Consider the following 16991-nt stretch of genomic DNA (forward strand, 5'->3'; position numbering starts at 1 on the left):
ATGAACCAAACCTTCACACTGACTCAGAAGCTTTGCCAACTGCTGCTGAAGTCTTCTTCAAAAGTCAATAAAACAGAGCCCCGCTGATGCCAAAGAGCAGAACCCCTGCTATCATAATCCAAATATATAAACGTCTTCAGCGTCCTCCTGAGACAGAACTGAGACACATCAGCTGATCTCTGACGTACCCCGCAGTGCGAGTCTCAGCCAGACAAGAGGGTTCTCCAGGACCCTACCATTTTGTTGAAAAGATTTTGTTGATTGCGTTGAAAGTCCAACTCACAAGATCCATAATAGTATTTTTCGTTCAGGAGATGTGTATCATGAGCTCCAAACACACAGAGAGCAAAGCAGGAGGAAGAGGAGAACAGGGGGAGGGAGAGCAGGAGCATCTGCCTTGAGCTTGACCCCCAGCAGATTGGGTCCATGGCCTCCTGCTCAGCCGAGTTTGGACCGTCTGCTGCTCGGTCTGAAACTCAATCGTTTGGCTGTTTTGCAAACCTGCAGACTCCGGTTTCTGTCCACTGCCGACTGAAATACAACCCATCGTGTTTTTTATTTATTTAATTATTTTAGCAAGGTTTGAGCTCATGTACGTGCTCAGATACTTTGCTTCAACTGTAAAAAGAAAAGTAATCTGAGTCAGCTTTAACATGTTGGAACATTCTTCTCCTGAACCAGTCGTATGAAACGGGTGAAGTCCAAACCAAAAGGTGTCAAGATGTTGGCATCAAATAAAACGGCAAACAGCCGAGCAGTGATGACCGTTCAGTCGTCTTTAAGAACCGTCATCTGTTCGTTTCCTGCTTTTCTTCTTCTTCTATTCTAAGCATTGATTTGCTGACACAAAAAGCCTCCCCATGAAATGTTGCATTTTTCTCTCAACCCTGTGCCTTTAATGCCAAAAAAATTAAATATAAAAATAATCACATCAAGAACTAACATTGATCATTTCATTTTTATTTTTTGAAAGACCGACGGCTGAAAACAAATTGATTGCCATCTTGATGGGTGACAAGTGCTCCACGCTGTGAAGGTGGTTGTGCAAGAAGGGAGTGATGTTCTGACTCAGAGCTGGTTAACCAGAACCCACAGAGAGGTTGCACAACAAGCCAGGAGGAGGGCTTCTGTTTGTTCTTCTCATGTATCACCTCCAGCTGTTGGAGTTTGGCAGAAAAAGGCAGAGAAGTGTGAAAATGCTTCCAGAGAACTCTGAAACGAAGAATACTGCACAAACAGTTCTGGATTCAAACTTTCTCCACATGATGAGGAAATGCTGAGTCAGCGTTGATTGTTTTACCGTTTATAGTTGCTTTCATAGATTTATAATCTAACTAGACCTGCAGACTTTGTTTTTTTACCCATCCATATATGTACACACTCAGCTCATTCAGAAACAGCGTGTTAAAGTAATTTAGTTTTTGTAAATTTTATACAAAAAAATTAAAAAACAGTGAAATACAATGAGATTATTTCAGTTCTTTCCAAAACTGTTTCTGAAATCTCTTTCAGCAAATTTGCTTTATTTTTTTTGTTTTTGCTCCATTTAGATTTTAGCTACTGTTTTGTTAATTTTAGCTTTCGCTTAATGATTATTTTAGCTACATGTCTGTTGAATTTGATTTTATCAGAGAAAATCTCTAGTTCTCAGACGTTTAGTCAAATGAACAACTCTCACAGCAGGTGGAGATTCTTAACTGGTACTTGGAAGGATTACCTGCTCACATTTATACCATCAGTTCAGCAGAGTTTAGGGGGAGTCCTTGAAGTCGGCTGCAGCCTCACACGGCACTCTGTTTACACAAACATATGGTTCATGGGCATTAAAGACATCCTTCAGCTTGAGATAAGAGTGATTTGGGAGACAACTGAGCTCCTTGATCTCGGGGCAGAGGTTAAAAAATGTTCTCGGCCACAATAATAAAGCAAAAAAAAAAAAAAAAACCATCCATAAACTTTGACCCAAAATTAGGACACTTTTGTTTTAATCATTTCAACATTTAGCTATGAATTGACTTATTTTAGCTACCGTTTACTTAATTTTAGCTTTTAGCTTCAATTTAATTTTTTTGTTTACACTTTGCCAAACTTAGCTTTTACCGACTGTTTTGCTCTTTGCAGCTTTTAGTTACCGTTTTGCTAATTTTAGCATCCACCTACTCTTTTGCTAACATTTAGCTTAGTTCAGTTCAATTCAATTCAAAAATACTTTATTAATCCCAAAGGGAAATTAAGTGTTGTAGCTCATCATCCTGGTCTCATTCAAGAGTTGTTATAAATGCTGATAGCTGTGGACAGGAAGGATCTCCTGCAGCAAATGCAAAGAATCTGGCCACAGATACCAATCTGTCCATCTGGATCCAGCTTGCTGTCAGATCAGGCGGGCCTCTCGGTTCTCCTGGGCAGCAGGACTACCTAAAAGCTCTTCGTTGCCACGGACAGACAGCTGAAGGTGCCGGGGTGTGATCCTGGTCCTCCTGTTGTCAAGAGTTTCCCACCAGCTCCAGGATCTCGGCGGTCAGGTACTCGAGCACTGTCGCCAGGTTGACAGGAATTCATCCATGGCGCCTCCTTTTCAACTCATTTAGATTTGGAGCTTTTGAGATGTTAATCAGCTGCTCCTGGTTGTTAAAACAAACACCTTGTTGTCATGGTTACGCATCATAACAAATGCCCAAAAGTTAAAAGGTTTCAGTAAAAATCCTTCCAGCTGCACAGCATCAACAGTGATTTACATCCAGAAAAGAGGAATTAAAGTTTTCAAAAGTAATAACTCATGATGAAAGTAACAGAGCTACTCCAACATGCAGCCACCTCGAGCGGTGCAATTCTAAAGATTAGTTCTGTTAATTTAAGATTTTTAATTACAGTTTTGCCTGTCTTAGCATTTTGCTACAGTTTTGCTAAGTGTAGTTATTAGCTCAGAGGTTGATAAGTTTAGTTTGAGCTACACTTTTTTTTTCTTTTAGTTTTTAGCTAGGACCTTGCTAATTCTTTTTTTTACGTATGGTTTTGCCAAATTTAGCTTCTACCCATTGTAGCAAATATTTGTGTTCACCTAGTCTTTTGCACATTTTAGCATTTAGCATAGTTCTGCCTGATAAAGGTTTTACTGATGGTTTTGCTAATACTGTAGCTTTTTTGTAACTTTTTTTATTGACTCACATCGATGTTAGATTTTATCTAAAAATAATACAAAACAAATGTTAGCTTTTATCTATGGTTTTGCTGGTTTTAGCTTGTCATGCTTGTTTTAACTTTTCTAAATTTGGGTGACATAATCTCAGTTTTGTCAATTTTTACACCAAAAATGACGTTTCTCCAGTTTGTGTTGATTTTTGTTCAGTTGATCCTCCACCTGAAGACACATGACCGGAGATGAACTCAGTAAAACTTCCACTAAGTGAAAGATTCAGGATGTTAATCATTCACCAACTCACTGGAAATACCCTGACATGAAGCACCTCCCGTGTGTGTGTGTGTGGTGGACAGGGGGGTGGACTAAAAAGCCTCTATGAATCTTGAGTCATACAGGTGGGGATGAAAGCAGGGATCCCATCAAACAGATCTTTAAACCTCTCAGAACCACAGACAAAAACAGGAATCAAGTATTTCTCACCAAAGGCAGCAGCTTACGTCATTTCTTTTTTTGTTTTTCTCTTTCAGCTCTGAAGCCGTCGAGCCAGCTGCTCACAGCCCCGACAGATCAAGGCACAGCGGTGTGAAATGTGTCGGCCATTTTGGCTCTGTTGGAGCTGGTGGCACACAGAGCGGCCTGCTCATTAGAAGGCGAGTGCGACAGAGCTTCTCTCCCTTCCACCACCAGCATCAGACAGGGTTGGCCCACTCACCCCAACAGAGGGAGGAGAGCAAGGAGAGATAGGTAGAGATGGGAGGAAGGCAGGAGGGGAGGTGAAGGGTAAAAAGATGGGAGCAGGGAGCGGAGAGGAAACGTGCCGGCGGATATCATTAAGGTCGGGCTGTTTAATGAGCGAGCTCACAGCAGCCCTCCATCCTCAGTGGCGCCTGCTGGCTGAAGGGCCCTCAGGTTCTGGCTCCACAGTAGGACGTTCCATCACTGCAGGGGTGGAGGAATGGGGGTGTTGTTTTACTCCCTACCTGTGGAACAGATTTCCACAGATTCATCCACAGTTTTATTAGATGAAATATGCACTTCCATCCTCAGTTAGGAAATGTTTACCACCTTCCTTCTTAGTTTCCCTCTCATGGCACACAGATAACAGACGCCACCGGCGACACGAACAGCAGGAATGAATAACCCCGTTTGTCCCCATGTCCCACCGATCCTCATGTGAGGGAAGAACAGGCATCTGCTGTCTCGTCACATCACAAACTACATGAGCGTGGTGCCATCGTGCATCTTCTTCAGATGATCTTTAAGGTTTTATTTTGGACTTCGGCTGTTTTTTCCACTCATTTTCTGTCCTTGAATCAGAGCGTCACAGCATATTGTGTAGCTTGGGCTTAGAAAGTGAGGAGAGTGGACAAGTGAAGGAAAAAGAAAGAAAATGCGAGACCTAAAACACTTCAGAGGATGAAGAGCATCTGAAAGTTGAACCAAAGAGATCAGGTTCAGCTGATTATTATTATTATTATTTTATTGTTATTATTATTAGACCTTTATTAATACAGGTTAGTTCCCATTGAGCCTCGAAGACTCATTTACAAGAGAGACCTGATTAGATACAACATGAGGACACGAGGATGGAGGAAGCCAAAAAAAAAATAAATCATGTCTCACACCATTTCCTGGACAGAAAACCGTATAAAAGATGCAAAAAAAGACCTCGCAACATAAAACTGCAACATACAACAACATCATAATACATTTATGCATAGAGGTCGACAAAGCCAGTGAGTTATCCATAAACACTCGAAAAAGTTCCAAATTTGTGATAAGATGGTACAGTGTCTATCAGCATCATGGTTCTGATAAGGCCACAGATGTTCTCGGGATGGGGGGGCAGGCAGAGCTTCTAGTTACGTATCCTCCAGGAGCAATTTGAGATATGTTGGCCTGTCCAAGGCCAGCGGGGAGGCCAAATTCAGATAAACAACAATTGGTTGGGCCGCCAGACCAGTTCTGCTGGTACAGTCAATGGTGAATCCAAACAGCCAGAACTAATGGACATTCCGCCCGGTCCGTGCTTGATTTAGCATTTCCAAGGTCAAATCTTTTATGCTGGCGAGTTCCAGGAGCTGCAAGTGGACTATGATTCTCAGAAATCGTGTCCAGCTTGCGGTCGAGCTCGGTAAGCATATGAGTCTGAGAGCTCGAGGCACGGATTCATCCTTCACATAAGGCTGACGGCTTTACCGTGGCCGAAACTGCTGCCGCCGACGTCCTAATTTGTCCATATCCAAGATATCCACCGATTCCAAAAAGCAGAAACCCTGTTATCATAAATCCAAGAATGTACACATCTATGTCCTCCACGGACAGCACAGATAGACGTATTCCACTCAATCCAGGAATCAATGACATACTCAGCTGCGTGGGTCTGTTCAGGGCATGAGGGCTCTCCAGCACCCTGTCATCTGCTGGAAAAATTCTTATCAATTGCGTTGAGGGACCAGCTGACCAAATCCATAATAATTTTCAATTCAGAAGATGTGTAAAGAGAGGCTCTGACGTTGACAGGACAAGAGAGCAAAAAAAAAGCAGGAGGGAGGGAAGGAGGGCAATAGCACCGGTCTTTGTTGAAGGCGAGAGAGAGAGTGATGATCAACTGATGATGATCATCTGCATGACAAGTTTTTAGCTCATAGCTTGCTGGGAGCAGTCAAGGAGCTAAAATACCATTTTGTTCATCGAACGGGAATCCAACTTGAACAAGTTTGGTATTTTTCATAAATTTGACTAAAGAAATGGGAGCAAAGTGTCAAATGGTTCAATTCAAACAGGATGTTTAATCTGGTTCATCTCGAGTTTTGAAGCTTTTTGGCCTGAATGAGTCATAGGTCAGAAATAAGTGGCTTAATTACAATCAGTCTTCTGAAAATGTTCAGATACTGGACAGAAAATGAGTGAAGGTATAAAAAAACATATTAAGCCAGACCATCAGAAACCCAGAGGAACCACTGATCGGGTCCACTTTATAAAAGAAAGTCTGGTTGGTTTGAAGGGAAATAAAACAGCTCAAGATGTTTGCACAGAGCTATAAACTCCAAGACTGAGAGGTTTTTTATAATGACAACGCACTCATAATCACAGAAGTAATGACTGATTTGACTGAAAAGTCCAGACAGAGTCTCTTTTGACAGGAAAACATAAAAACAACAAAAAATGATGCAAGTGATGAGAAATAACAGCAGAACGCGTCTGTCTTCAACAGGACGGAGAGTTGTTTTCCTGAGTTTTCATGAGTCCGGATACTCAGCTTTTCAACTGATAGGTTTGATGTTTGTCAAACGGACTGATCCGATCGGGTCATCCTCAGAACCTTTGATGCAATCCGATACATTTTTGCAGTCAGGGTTTTAGCCCTGAGCAGCAGACGGAGCGCTGCTTTTCAGGTCCGGAGGCGATTTTCATACATTAAAGTGAATAAATGTGATGTATAAAATCAACTAAAACAGATTTTATCTTGTTGTGTGGACTTTCCCAACTTTCCCCCTGAATGACAACACCTAATATTACAGATTATTCTGCAGTGATGCAGGTCAAGGCAAACTGTGAACGACAGACAGGAAGTGGATGTTTGTAACGAGAGCGTAGCTGGAGGGTAGAAAGTTCAGACCGGATGATGTTAGCTTGATCTGAACAGAGCCAGAACTCAGCAGTGTTTGATAAGAAGGCTTAACCTCCTCCTAGCAGCCAAAACAGACTCCCATGATGCACTGCTCTGTGAAGTGGGCTCCATAACGGGTGTATTTACGTTCTTCTTTGCAGATATGGACACATGTAGAGATAATGACGCAGGCAGAGACACATCTTCGACATGAAACATGAGTTGGTGTGAAAGGTTTCCCCAGCAGCTGCAGCGACAGGATCACGGAGAAAAAACAGAAAAGAGGAGACACGTTAATGGAGGAGGGGGAGGGATGAAAGAGCAGAAAGATAAAAAGCACAATGATCAAAAGCAAGAAAAAGTATTAATGAAATAAGAAGTGGGGACTAATAATCTGAGACGGCTAACTGAAGAGGAAGTAAACAGAATGAGACGAGGAGGGCAAAACAAGATTTTTCAGATGTTTTGTTAAAGATATTTCTTTGAACAGCCTCGGTGTGGAGAAATGCGTCGTCCTCCAGCCCTCTTGAGGGTCAAAGGTCAACTGAAGTTCAATACGAAGCGTTTATGTGAGACTTCATGCAATTTTACATTTGCACTTCCCCACAGAAGCAAAACTTTCCACCACGTCGATGGATGTTCATGAACAGCAGCAGACTGCTGCAACACGTAAATATTGATTCAGACAGATACATTTGCTTTAATGACCGCTCCGCCATCAGCATAAGAGGTCACACCATCAATCTAATTTAAAAGTAGGGAGGACTGAATCTCTTTGTTACTCTGCTACAAGAATTGTCGTGGAATTATAATAATTAAACAAAAATAATAATATTAACCATTTTTTTCTTCAAAACCTACAATCTGAAAGGACGTCATGTTTGAATGCGTGAATTGGGTCTAGTTTTCCGTGGGGGGGGGGGGGTGTTCTTGTGGAACAGCGTCTCACTCATGCTGTACCTGCCACACTACAAAGAAGTTTAAAATCAAATATCTAAATGAAACGAGTAATTCTTTGCGTCTATTAGAGACCGACCGATATATCCAGGGGTGCACAGAACTTTTTTAGTGGGCTCCTCAGGTGAAGACCAGGAGATGGTGTTTGGTACTCACCCCGTAGTCATTTATTCATTCAACATTTATTTAAAAAGATTAATCACAATGAGCCTCGAAGACTCATTTACAAGTGAGACCTGTTTGGACAGATAATAAAAAGAGGTGAAAATGACAACATAGGGTTTGAAGACAAAAAAAAAAAAAAAAAATCCTCACATTCTCTCTTAATCTTTGGCTGAAGGTCAACAGCATGATAATGAAAAAAAAACCTCGCACACGAGCACATAATGACGCCGATATTTCACAGGGGAGGGGGACGCAAGGGCAGCTTTGTCCTTGTGTCCCTCTCCCCTGCGGAATGTCGGCAGCTTTGTTTTAATAAGCGCCACCTTCCTCGCTGTCCTCCTCAGTGTCACTCCCACTGTCCTCTGGTTCAGCTTCCTGCACAGTAGATGCTGCAGATGTACCTCCTTATCCTTGGTATTTTTTTCTCTAACATTATTTTGTAAAACTCCCTATTTTGTGAAATGTAGTTATGACCCCCTCCACGAGTTTTTATTTGGATCTTGGTGCATTGTTCTGTTTTGTGTTGTTAATAAAGTTCTAAAAAAAACAAGTGATGGGCGGCATCTGCAGGGAACAGGTGTTTATCTTCAGGACAAATTGAGGTTGTCGACTGGTCAGTTGCTGACATGCCTGCTTGATTGATTGACAGGTTGCGCCGCAGATCCGACTTGTGAAAAAAACAAACGCTGAAGCCACCCGCCAGCCCTGGGTGGAGGTGGGGCGGCCTAGGTGCAGCGATAGCGGTATTCTGAGTTTTAATGTTGTTAAAAAGTTCTTAAAAAAAAAAAAAAACGGAGCGCCGGCCCTGCAGCCCACACATCAGACCGGCCCACAGGGAAATCTCCAGGTCCTCCCAGTAACTTGACGGTCAAGTCCACAAAGGCGTGTGGAAACACAGGTGATGCTACGCATGTTGTTGCACATACGTAGCAGTTATGCACACCCCTGGATAAATAGGGCCTATAATTTAGGCCAATATAGATGTTTGGGAACCTGTCGGTATCTGTGATAAATGTCCCATTATGCGCCGATATAAACACTTACCCCCTAAAATGCTGAGAACAAGCTGTGTCCTTACTTGTAAAAGGTGTAATTGCACAATGTATCCAGCAGAGGGAGCATGCAGACTACTTTCAAGTCATGGCCGTTCACTTTAACTTTCACTTTCAGCGCAGCCGAAGCAGAAAACAATACAGTGTAGCGCATTTTGCTGAACAGAGATTGGTAAGTTTATTTTTACTCATCTGTAAACTAAATTTAAATAATCAACGATAATAAATTCTCTTCAATCCTCCGACTCGCTTGTCATTAGCTACGTGCCTCTCGAGTTAGCAAGCTAACGTTTAGATAACCTAGCATAGGCTATTACCTTGGAAAACTTTTTCCAGAGCAATAAATATAACGTAGAAGTAAAATATATCAGTGTTAGTAACGTTATCTTTGTCGTCCTTAATGAAATGCATCGTTTGTTAGAAATCTTTACTTCTCCGTAAAGAAAACAAAACTCTGCAGCCGTTAATTTTAATTAGACCTTCACCGTACGTGACTGATTAAATAATGAACAAGGAAGAGTGTCTCTTTCTTGAATTTATATTTTTGTAACAATTGATAACTTTATGGTGAATAGTGGAAAATAGAAAATGTGAATGCACGTTACGAAGATTGTTTCAAGACTTCAAGAGTTAAAACAGGTTTAAAAGTAGCCGTTTACTTTGATTCTTGGGGGTTGAGAAAGCAAAAATAAATTTCAGCCATTATTTCGGTTGTTGGCATCAGCTCCCAATATCGGTATCGGCGGTAGCCAAAATTTCCATATCGGTCGAGCTCTTGTGAAACACGTAATTTATGCATGTTATGATTCAATTCTGTAGCACAACTTTAACATAATTAGTTAAAACTGTGTTTCATTGTTGGATTACTGAAGTTTATTAGATTTTTGTTGTCGTCATTTCTGCCTCGGTGTTCAGAGCAGAAGAAGTAAAAGTCATCTCTCCTCACCCGTCAGCCTTTAGCGGAACAAATTCAGATTTAAATTATTGGAAAGTTTTGGGTCTGATCACTACTTTAATCTTTTTCTCTTCGCTTCAGTTCAACAGAATGTTGTATTAGTTTTCCTGTTGTCAAAAGAACAAGTATTAAAATGAGCATTTAATCTGAAGTGATTCTGTGTTTAACGATGATCAGGAGAGTTCTGCTGTAAACGTCAAACAGTTCATGATTTACTAACGCTGCCGTTTGGACGGGAAACATCGCAGAGCTCTGATCAAGATGTTTTGTTCAGTTTCAATCCAGGACACTTTGATTTCAGAGATTTCTGTGTTTTATCTAAACTGATGGACTGAATGAAAGTTAAACTACATTTATAGTGGAAACAATAGACGGTTAAAAAAAAGGCCATTAGCATGTTTCTGCATCAACTGCTAATATGAGACTTTGGTCCAAGCCATTAGCTCTTTACAAATTAAACATTTCACCAAACTGAATCTGTTTAGTCACCTTCAGCACGTAAGATATTAATTGTTCATAACCTTCCCACAGAACGCCCCTTTAAAAGATCTGAACTATCCCTTTAAAAGGTTCTTTGCTCCATCTTTGAGAAGACATGAAGGAGATCAGATGTGATGACTCCTGCTGCTCCGTGTGATATGATGTCAAGTATGAAGCTCGTCTCCAAGTGTGTGTCACCACCCCCCCACCCAAAACACACACACAATTCTCAGAACTAGAGCTCATCCTGACACTCCAAAGGATCTGTGTGTGTGTGTGCTCCATCTCAGATGTTTAATTCATAGTCGCCTGTTTGTGCTCGACATGAATGTGAGGCAAAGGATGATGGGAAAGCAAAGCGTTGTGGGACGATGCATGGACAGCAGAGGGGGAGGCGAACGTTTGAAGGAGAGAAATAATAAATAAATATATATATTAAAAAAAAAGGCAATAAATCGTCACAATTGAAAAGTGAAGCAACAAACTGACGGCAGGAGAGAATAAATAGATGAGAGCACATGTTTCATACAGATCCTCAGATGGTGGAACACACAGACTGAGTGATGGATGGAATCAGAGCAGCAGGAGTAACACACACACACACACACACACACACACACACACACACACCCACACACACACAGACACACACACACACACACACACACACGGTTTGCTTCAAGTCTCAGCAGAGGCAGCCGAGGGACGGATGACCAGCCATTTCCTGTCATCTCTCTTTTTCTCTTCATCCCTCACACCCATGTTCCACTTAGTCCCCCCCCCCCCCACTCCCACCCATGCACACACACGCACACACACCGACCTCTCCCAGGTGGCACAACCCTGTTCACACATCAGACGGAGCAGGGAGCGCTTGTCCATCAGATTTCCCCTAAAAACAACGTCATACCTGAGGTCAGTTTCCTCCATGAACGTGTAAACGTCACAGACAGACCTCAGGCACGACTTTAGACATTTAATTATTTTATTTAGCTGCTGACATTTTACAATATATAAATATATAATTTAAACTCCGGGGCAAAAACTGTTTTTTGTTTTACCATTTAGGATTTTAAATGTTTGTAGATGTCAGAACAAACAGTAGCAGCTAGCTTTAGCACGTCCAGTGCAGCCTGGGTCACTTCCTGCAGAAACGTACCACAGGAGTCCCTCGCTACTTTGCTGTTCAACTTTGGCAGAATTGCTCTTTCACGGTTTTTCAACAATTGTTAACTTTAACAATCGTGCGGCTGTGACTGAGCAGTCGTCCTCCAATGCAAGAGTTGGGTGTTCGAATCCACCAGCAGTCACATGCTGAAGTGTCCATGGGAAAGACACTGAACCCCTCATTGTGTGTCCCATCAGAGTACGAATGTGATAAAGCACTGATTAGTCTCTTTAGAATGATTTGTTCAATTAGCTCTGTATAGATCTAGTAGAGTGTATGAATGGATAAACGAGGGCACAGATTGTAGTGTAAAGCACAATGAGTGTCTTGATAAGAAAGAAAGGAGTTATACAAGTACAGTCCATTAATCATTTAATATTACTCAGGTGATTCGGACCGTAACGATAAAAAGTTAATGAAATTTTTTTTTCGGACAGGTACTGCCATTTTGTAGTTTTCTTTCAATAAGCCTATACTAAGGCCACTGATGCGCGAAACTCCACCGCTGCTGGCTGCACTTTGGACAGGACTTAGGACTGTCAGGAGAAGCTCTTGGTTAAGGACTTTTTAGATTTATTGGACTCATTTAATTTAACGCAGCATGTAAACGGTCCCACCCAAGAGCGCGGACATACACTGGACCTTGTTTTAACACGTGATGTGACTGTTAGTAATCTTGAAATTTGTGATAATGTTTTTTCAGACCACATGCCGGTCCAGTTTGAGTTCATCCTCCCCCATCTAACTCCTAAGCCGTGCATTCCTGCACGTAGTAGCCGGACCATTAACCATTTCACTGCTGCACGTTTCACAGATGTTTATAACTCTGAAATGATAATTCAGCCCCCAGTGTTTCTCACCACCACTGAGGAGCTGACATCCCAGTTCAACTCTGTCTGCTTAAAGACGCTGGATCATGTTGCGCCTGTTAAAACCAAAAAATCAAAACTCAGAGCAGAAACTTGGTTGAGTGATGTCACCAAGGCCGTGTGGCAGCAATGTAGGAGGGCGGAGCGCAAGTGGAGGAAAGACAGGCTGCAGGTCTCTTTTAAAATACTTAGAGAGTTGGCGCTGTTATCAGAAAGCAGTAAAAGCTGCTAAATCCAAATACTTTTCTGATATCATTACCTCAGCTCTCACAACCCACATGTCCTCTTCTCTACCATAAACTCTGTTCTCCACCTTACTGAACCATCATCTCTGGAAGCCTCGACTGAGCTCTGCGACAACTTCTTAAATTTCTTTCTGGTAAAAATTGCGACCACCAGGGCTCTCATTTCCTCTCCAACTCATGACCCATCCATCCCACCTCAATCTGTAGCTCCATTTGACCATTTTGAACCCATCACTATCTTCTCTAGAGCAGGTCATTTGCAGCTTGAAACCTTCTGGTTCCCCCTTTGATGTGGTCCCCCCTCGACTACTAAAGGAGGTGTTTCCAACTCTAGGTCCGTCCATTCTAAATAGCAGTTTATCCACTGGCATGGTGCCAAAAACCTTCAAACATGCTGCTGTACAGCTTCTCCAGAAAAAAACAAAAACAAACCTTGACCCCCTCAGTCGTATCCAACTTCCGGCTTGTCTCCAGACTCCCATTTGTTTCTAAACTACTGGAGAAAATAGTTGAGTCCCAGTTGAAGGGCTTCCTGGAGGATCACGCCATCTTAGAGCTATTCCAATCTGGCTTTAAACCTCTCCACAGCACTTAAACTGCCCTATTGAAGGTTTTTAATGGCATCTTCAGATCCACAGATACCGGTGATTCTGTGCTGCTTGTCCTATTGGACCTCACAGCCGCCTTTGACACCATCGACCATGAGATCCTCATTGCTAGGTTGGAGCAGTGGGTGGGCATCACAGGGTCAGCCCTCAATTGGTTCAGATCTTACAAAAGGATCTGTCAGCGAGGTGTCTCCATCGAGGAGTTTAGTTCTGCAGCGGCAGAGCTTAAATGGGGGGTTCTGCAGGGGTCCATCCTGGGTCCCCTCCTATTCTCTTTATACCTGCTGCCGCTTGGTGCTATTTTCCGGAAACACAACATGCCCTTCCACTTCTATGCCGATGACTGTCAAATTTACTTCCCCCTAAGACACAATGGTACATGCTCTATTCAACCGCTGCTCAACTGCCTGGCTGACATCAGGGACTGGATGGCTTTAAATTTCTTAAGTTTCAATGAAAAGTCTGAAGTCATGTTGTTCCCTCCCAACAACATGATCACAAACCACTGCATCGACCTTTCCACTCTAACCCTGTCAGAAAAACAAAGTCACTAATCTGGAAGTGATAATGGACCCTTCCCTGAAACTTAACAATCATGTAAACATGATTGTTAAATCATGTTTCTTCCAACTGAGGCGGCTGTCTAAACTGAAGCCCATATTGTCCAAAAATAACCTGGAGACAGTAACACATGCATTCATTACATCTAGGCTTGATTACTGCAATTCACTCCTGTTTGGTATCAGTCAGACCTCCATTGCACGACTACAACTGGTCCAGAATGCAGCAGCCCGATTTTTAACCAGTACAGGCAAAAGAGGGCACATTACACCAGTTTTGGCCTCACTGCACTGGTTACCGGTTCACCTTCGAATCCAGTTCAAAACACTCATGTCTACAAATCACTGAACAGTTTCGCCTCCCCCCCTGAACGGAATAGAACTGGTGAGTTCCCATATAAGATTTTGCAGTACTGTACAGTATGTACTGTACAGTACTGTGCAGTACATGTATGCGTGTTGTTAAAATGATGAAGGTTTAAGAGCTTAGAACATTGCAAGAGTGTGGGAAGGGTTTATAAAGCCTTGAAATATATATAAATACTAAAACACTTTGCAGTTTTTCCACTTATGAATGGGTGTTTGGAACGTACCCCCCCCCCCCCCCCCGATAATCGAGGGACTATTTCTACTGGATCCATGTTGTCAAATGTTTGACAGTGGAGTTGTTATACGTAGACTGAAGTCCACTTTGGTCTTTGTCCTGCTCAGACTAGTCTTTAGCTCATCAGTCCTGTCAGAACCATCCACAACAGGTAAAATACTGCTCGTTTACACCCTTTCCACAGAACCCCTCTGCAAAATACCAGATGAACACTTTGTTAAAACTGGTAAATGGAAAGAAACACAAAAGACTGGATGCATTAAGACTGAATGATTTTATTGTATCTCCTCATCTATTTATCAATAACATCCATCATTAGGCACCTTAGAAGTTGACAGACGGGGAGCAGAGCTGTTCACACACGTCTTCAAAACAAAACAACATGTAAACAAGACAAAATAAAACGGTGGATTTGTTTTTTAAGCTCAGATTTTAAATGTGTGACGATGCATAGCTAATGAGTGTTTACTGGTGGTTCTTCAACATGTGGGTTCTGTTTCTTCTTGATTTGTGAAGCGACACAGTCAGTCTGAGTCACATCTTGTGCAATAACGTGTGAGATGTTTGTTCTGGCGCTCCCCGCGTAATCGCCCGTTGTGTATCGGTGTCTGTGCGTTGGTGCCAAATCTCTCAGAGGGTGGAAGGAGACCGTGGGCTCAGCCAGTTCGGGCAAGTTCCCGGCACGGCGGCTACATCTGGAGCTGGTTTTACCTGAATGTGTGAGCCAGAAACACTGTGGTAAACCCCCCACCCCCCATCGTGCTTCTGAAGGAAGATCGGTTCCCACGATTTAAGTCGGGAACAAACATTTGGCAGAGTATCAGTAATGGTGCAGGCTATTGTAGAGATCACGTTCAGCACTGCTATATGTGCTGTGAACGAAAAAAATCTGTATAATAAAAGAAGATATTAATGGAAAACTTATAAACTTAAGTTCTCCGAGGGAGAAGGAAAACTTCTGGTGTTCTGTTAAAGTAAATCCAAACTGTTAAATTAACTAAAAATCAGCTTTAGGTTGATATAAATATATATTTTTTCTTTTACCATCTGACTTCCAGAGTCCTTGGACATTAATTTAGCCCAAATATACAGAATGTGCAAACTTAAACTCCTCGTCTCAACATAAATACAGCAATACGTCATGAAGCTACAGTGATGGGTTACAGTTAAAGGTGTGTGTAAACTCAACGTACTTCGTTGCTTTTTGCTAAATAGATATTCACATTGCTAACGTTTAAATGTGAAACTAACTCGGCAGAATAAAGTGACACTGATGTAACGATCTGATGCCTGTTGCTTCAAGGCTAAGCTAACGGTTGTTTCACTCTTGGGTCACAAGCGTTCATACTTCAAAGTCATAACGAGGTTAAATGTGAAGCGTTTAGTTTTGACTGACTCAAACAGGGCGCTTCATAAAGCAGGTCAGCAAACCTTTTCTGTCTATAAGAGCAAAACATTTGAATTCTTAAATCAAATACTGCCACTTGTAATACATACACGGTACATTTGAGTCAGATGTAAGCTTATTAAACCCCTCCTCAAAACTTTTTATACATGTGGACTGGCTCTACAGCTGCATGTGGCAGGTTTGTAACAGTTTGTTTACATTGCTCACTTATCTTTAGGACATCTACTTTATGGGTCATGTTTTAATAACTCTTTGCAAAGATAACTAACGTCAGCACAGGATTATAACTGCTTTTCACTGGCACAGTTCTAACTACCTGAAACGAACGAGTGAGAGCCAAATTAAAGTCTAGATCAGGGCTATTCAACTGGCGGGCCGCGGACCAATTCCGGCCCTTAGGTGACTTCAATCAGGCCCACTTCATAAAAAAAAAAAAAAATTAATTAGAGATATATATATATACACATCTATATCTATAGATATATATACACATCTATATATACACATCTATATATGTGTGTGTATATACATATACATATATACACATATATCTATATATGTGTGTGTATATACATATACATATATACACACACATATATATATATATATATATATATATATATATATATATATATATATGCACATACACATATCTAGACATTTATATACACACACATATTGTATATACACGCACATATCCATCCATCCATCCATATATATATATATATATATATATATATATATATATAAACATAGATATAAAAAATTACTTTTTTGTGAAGAATCAACAAGTGGGACACAATCGTGAAGTGAAATGAAATTTATTGGATGTGTCAAACTTTTTTAACAAATAAACTGAAAAGTGGGGCGTGCAATATTATTCGTCCCCTTTACTTTCAGTACAGCAAACTCACTCCAGAAGTTCAGTGAGGATCTATGAATGATCCAATGTTGTCCCAAATGACTGATGATGATAAATAGAATCCACCTGTGTGTAATCAAGTCTCTGTATAAATGCACCTGCTCTGTGATAGTCTCAGGGTTCAGTTCAAAGCACAGAGAGCATCATGAAGACCAAGGAACACACCAGGCAGTTCCAAGATACTGTTGTGGAGAAGTTGAAAGCCGGATTTGGATACAAAAAGATTTCCCAAGCTTTAAACATCCC

The sequence above is a fragment of the Nematolebias whitei genome, chromosome 19, assembly GCF_014905685.2.
Source record: "Nematolebias whitei isolate Nwh7 chromosome 19, NemWhi1, whole genome shotgun sequence".
In the NCBI taxonomy this organism is placed as follows: Eukaryota; Metazoa; Chordata; class Actinopteri; order Cyprinodontiformes; family Rivulidae; genus Nematolebias; species Nematolebias whitei.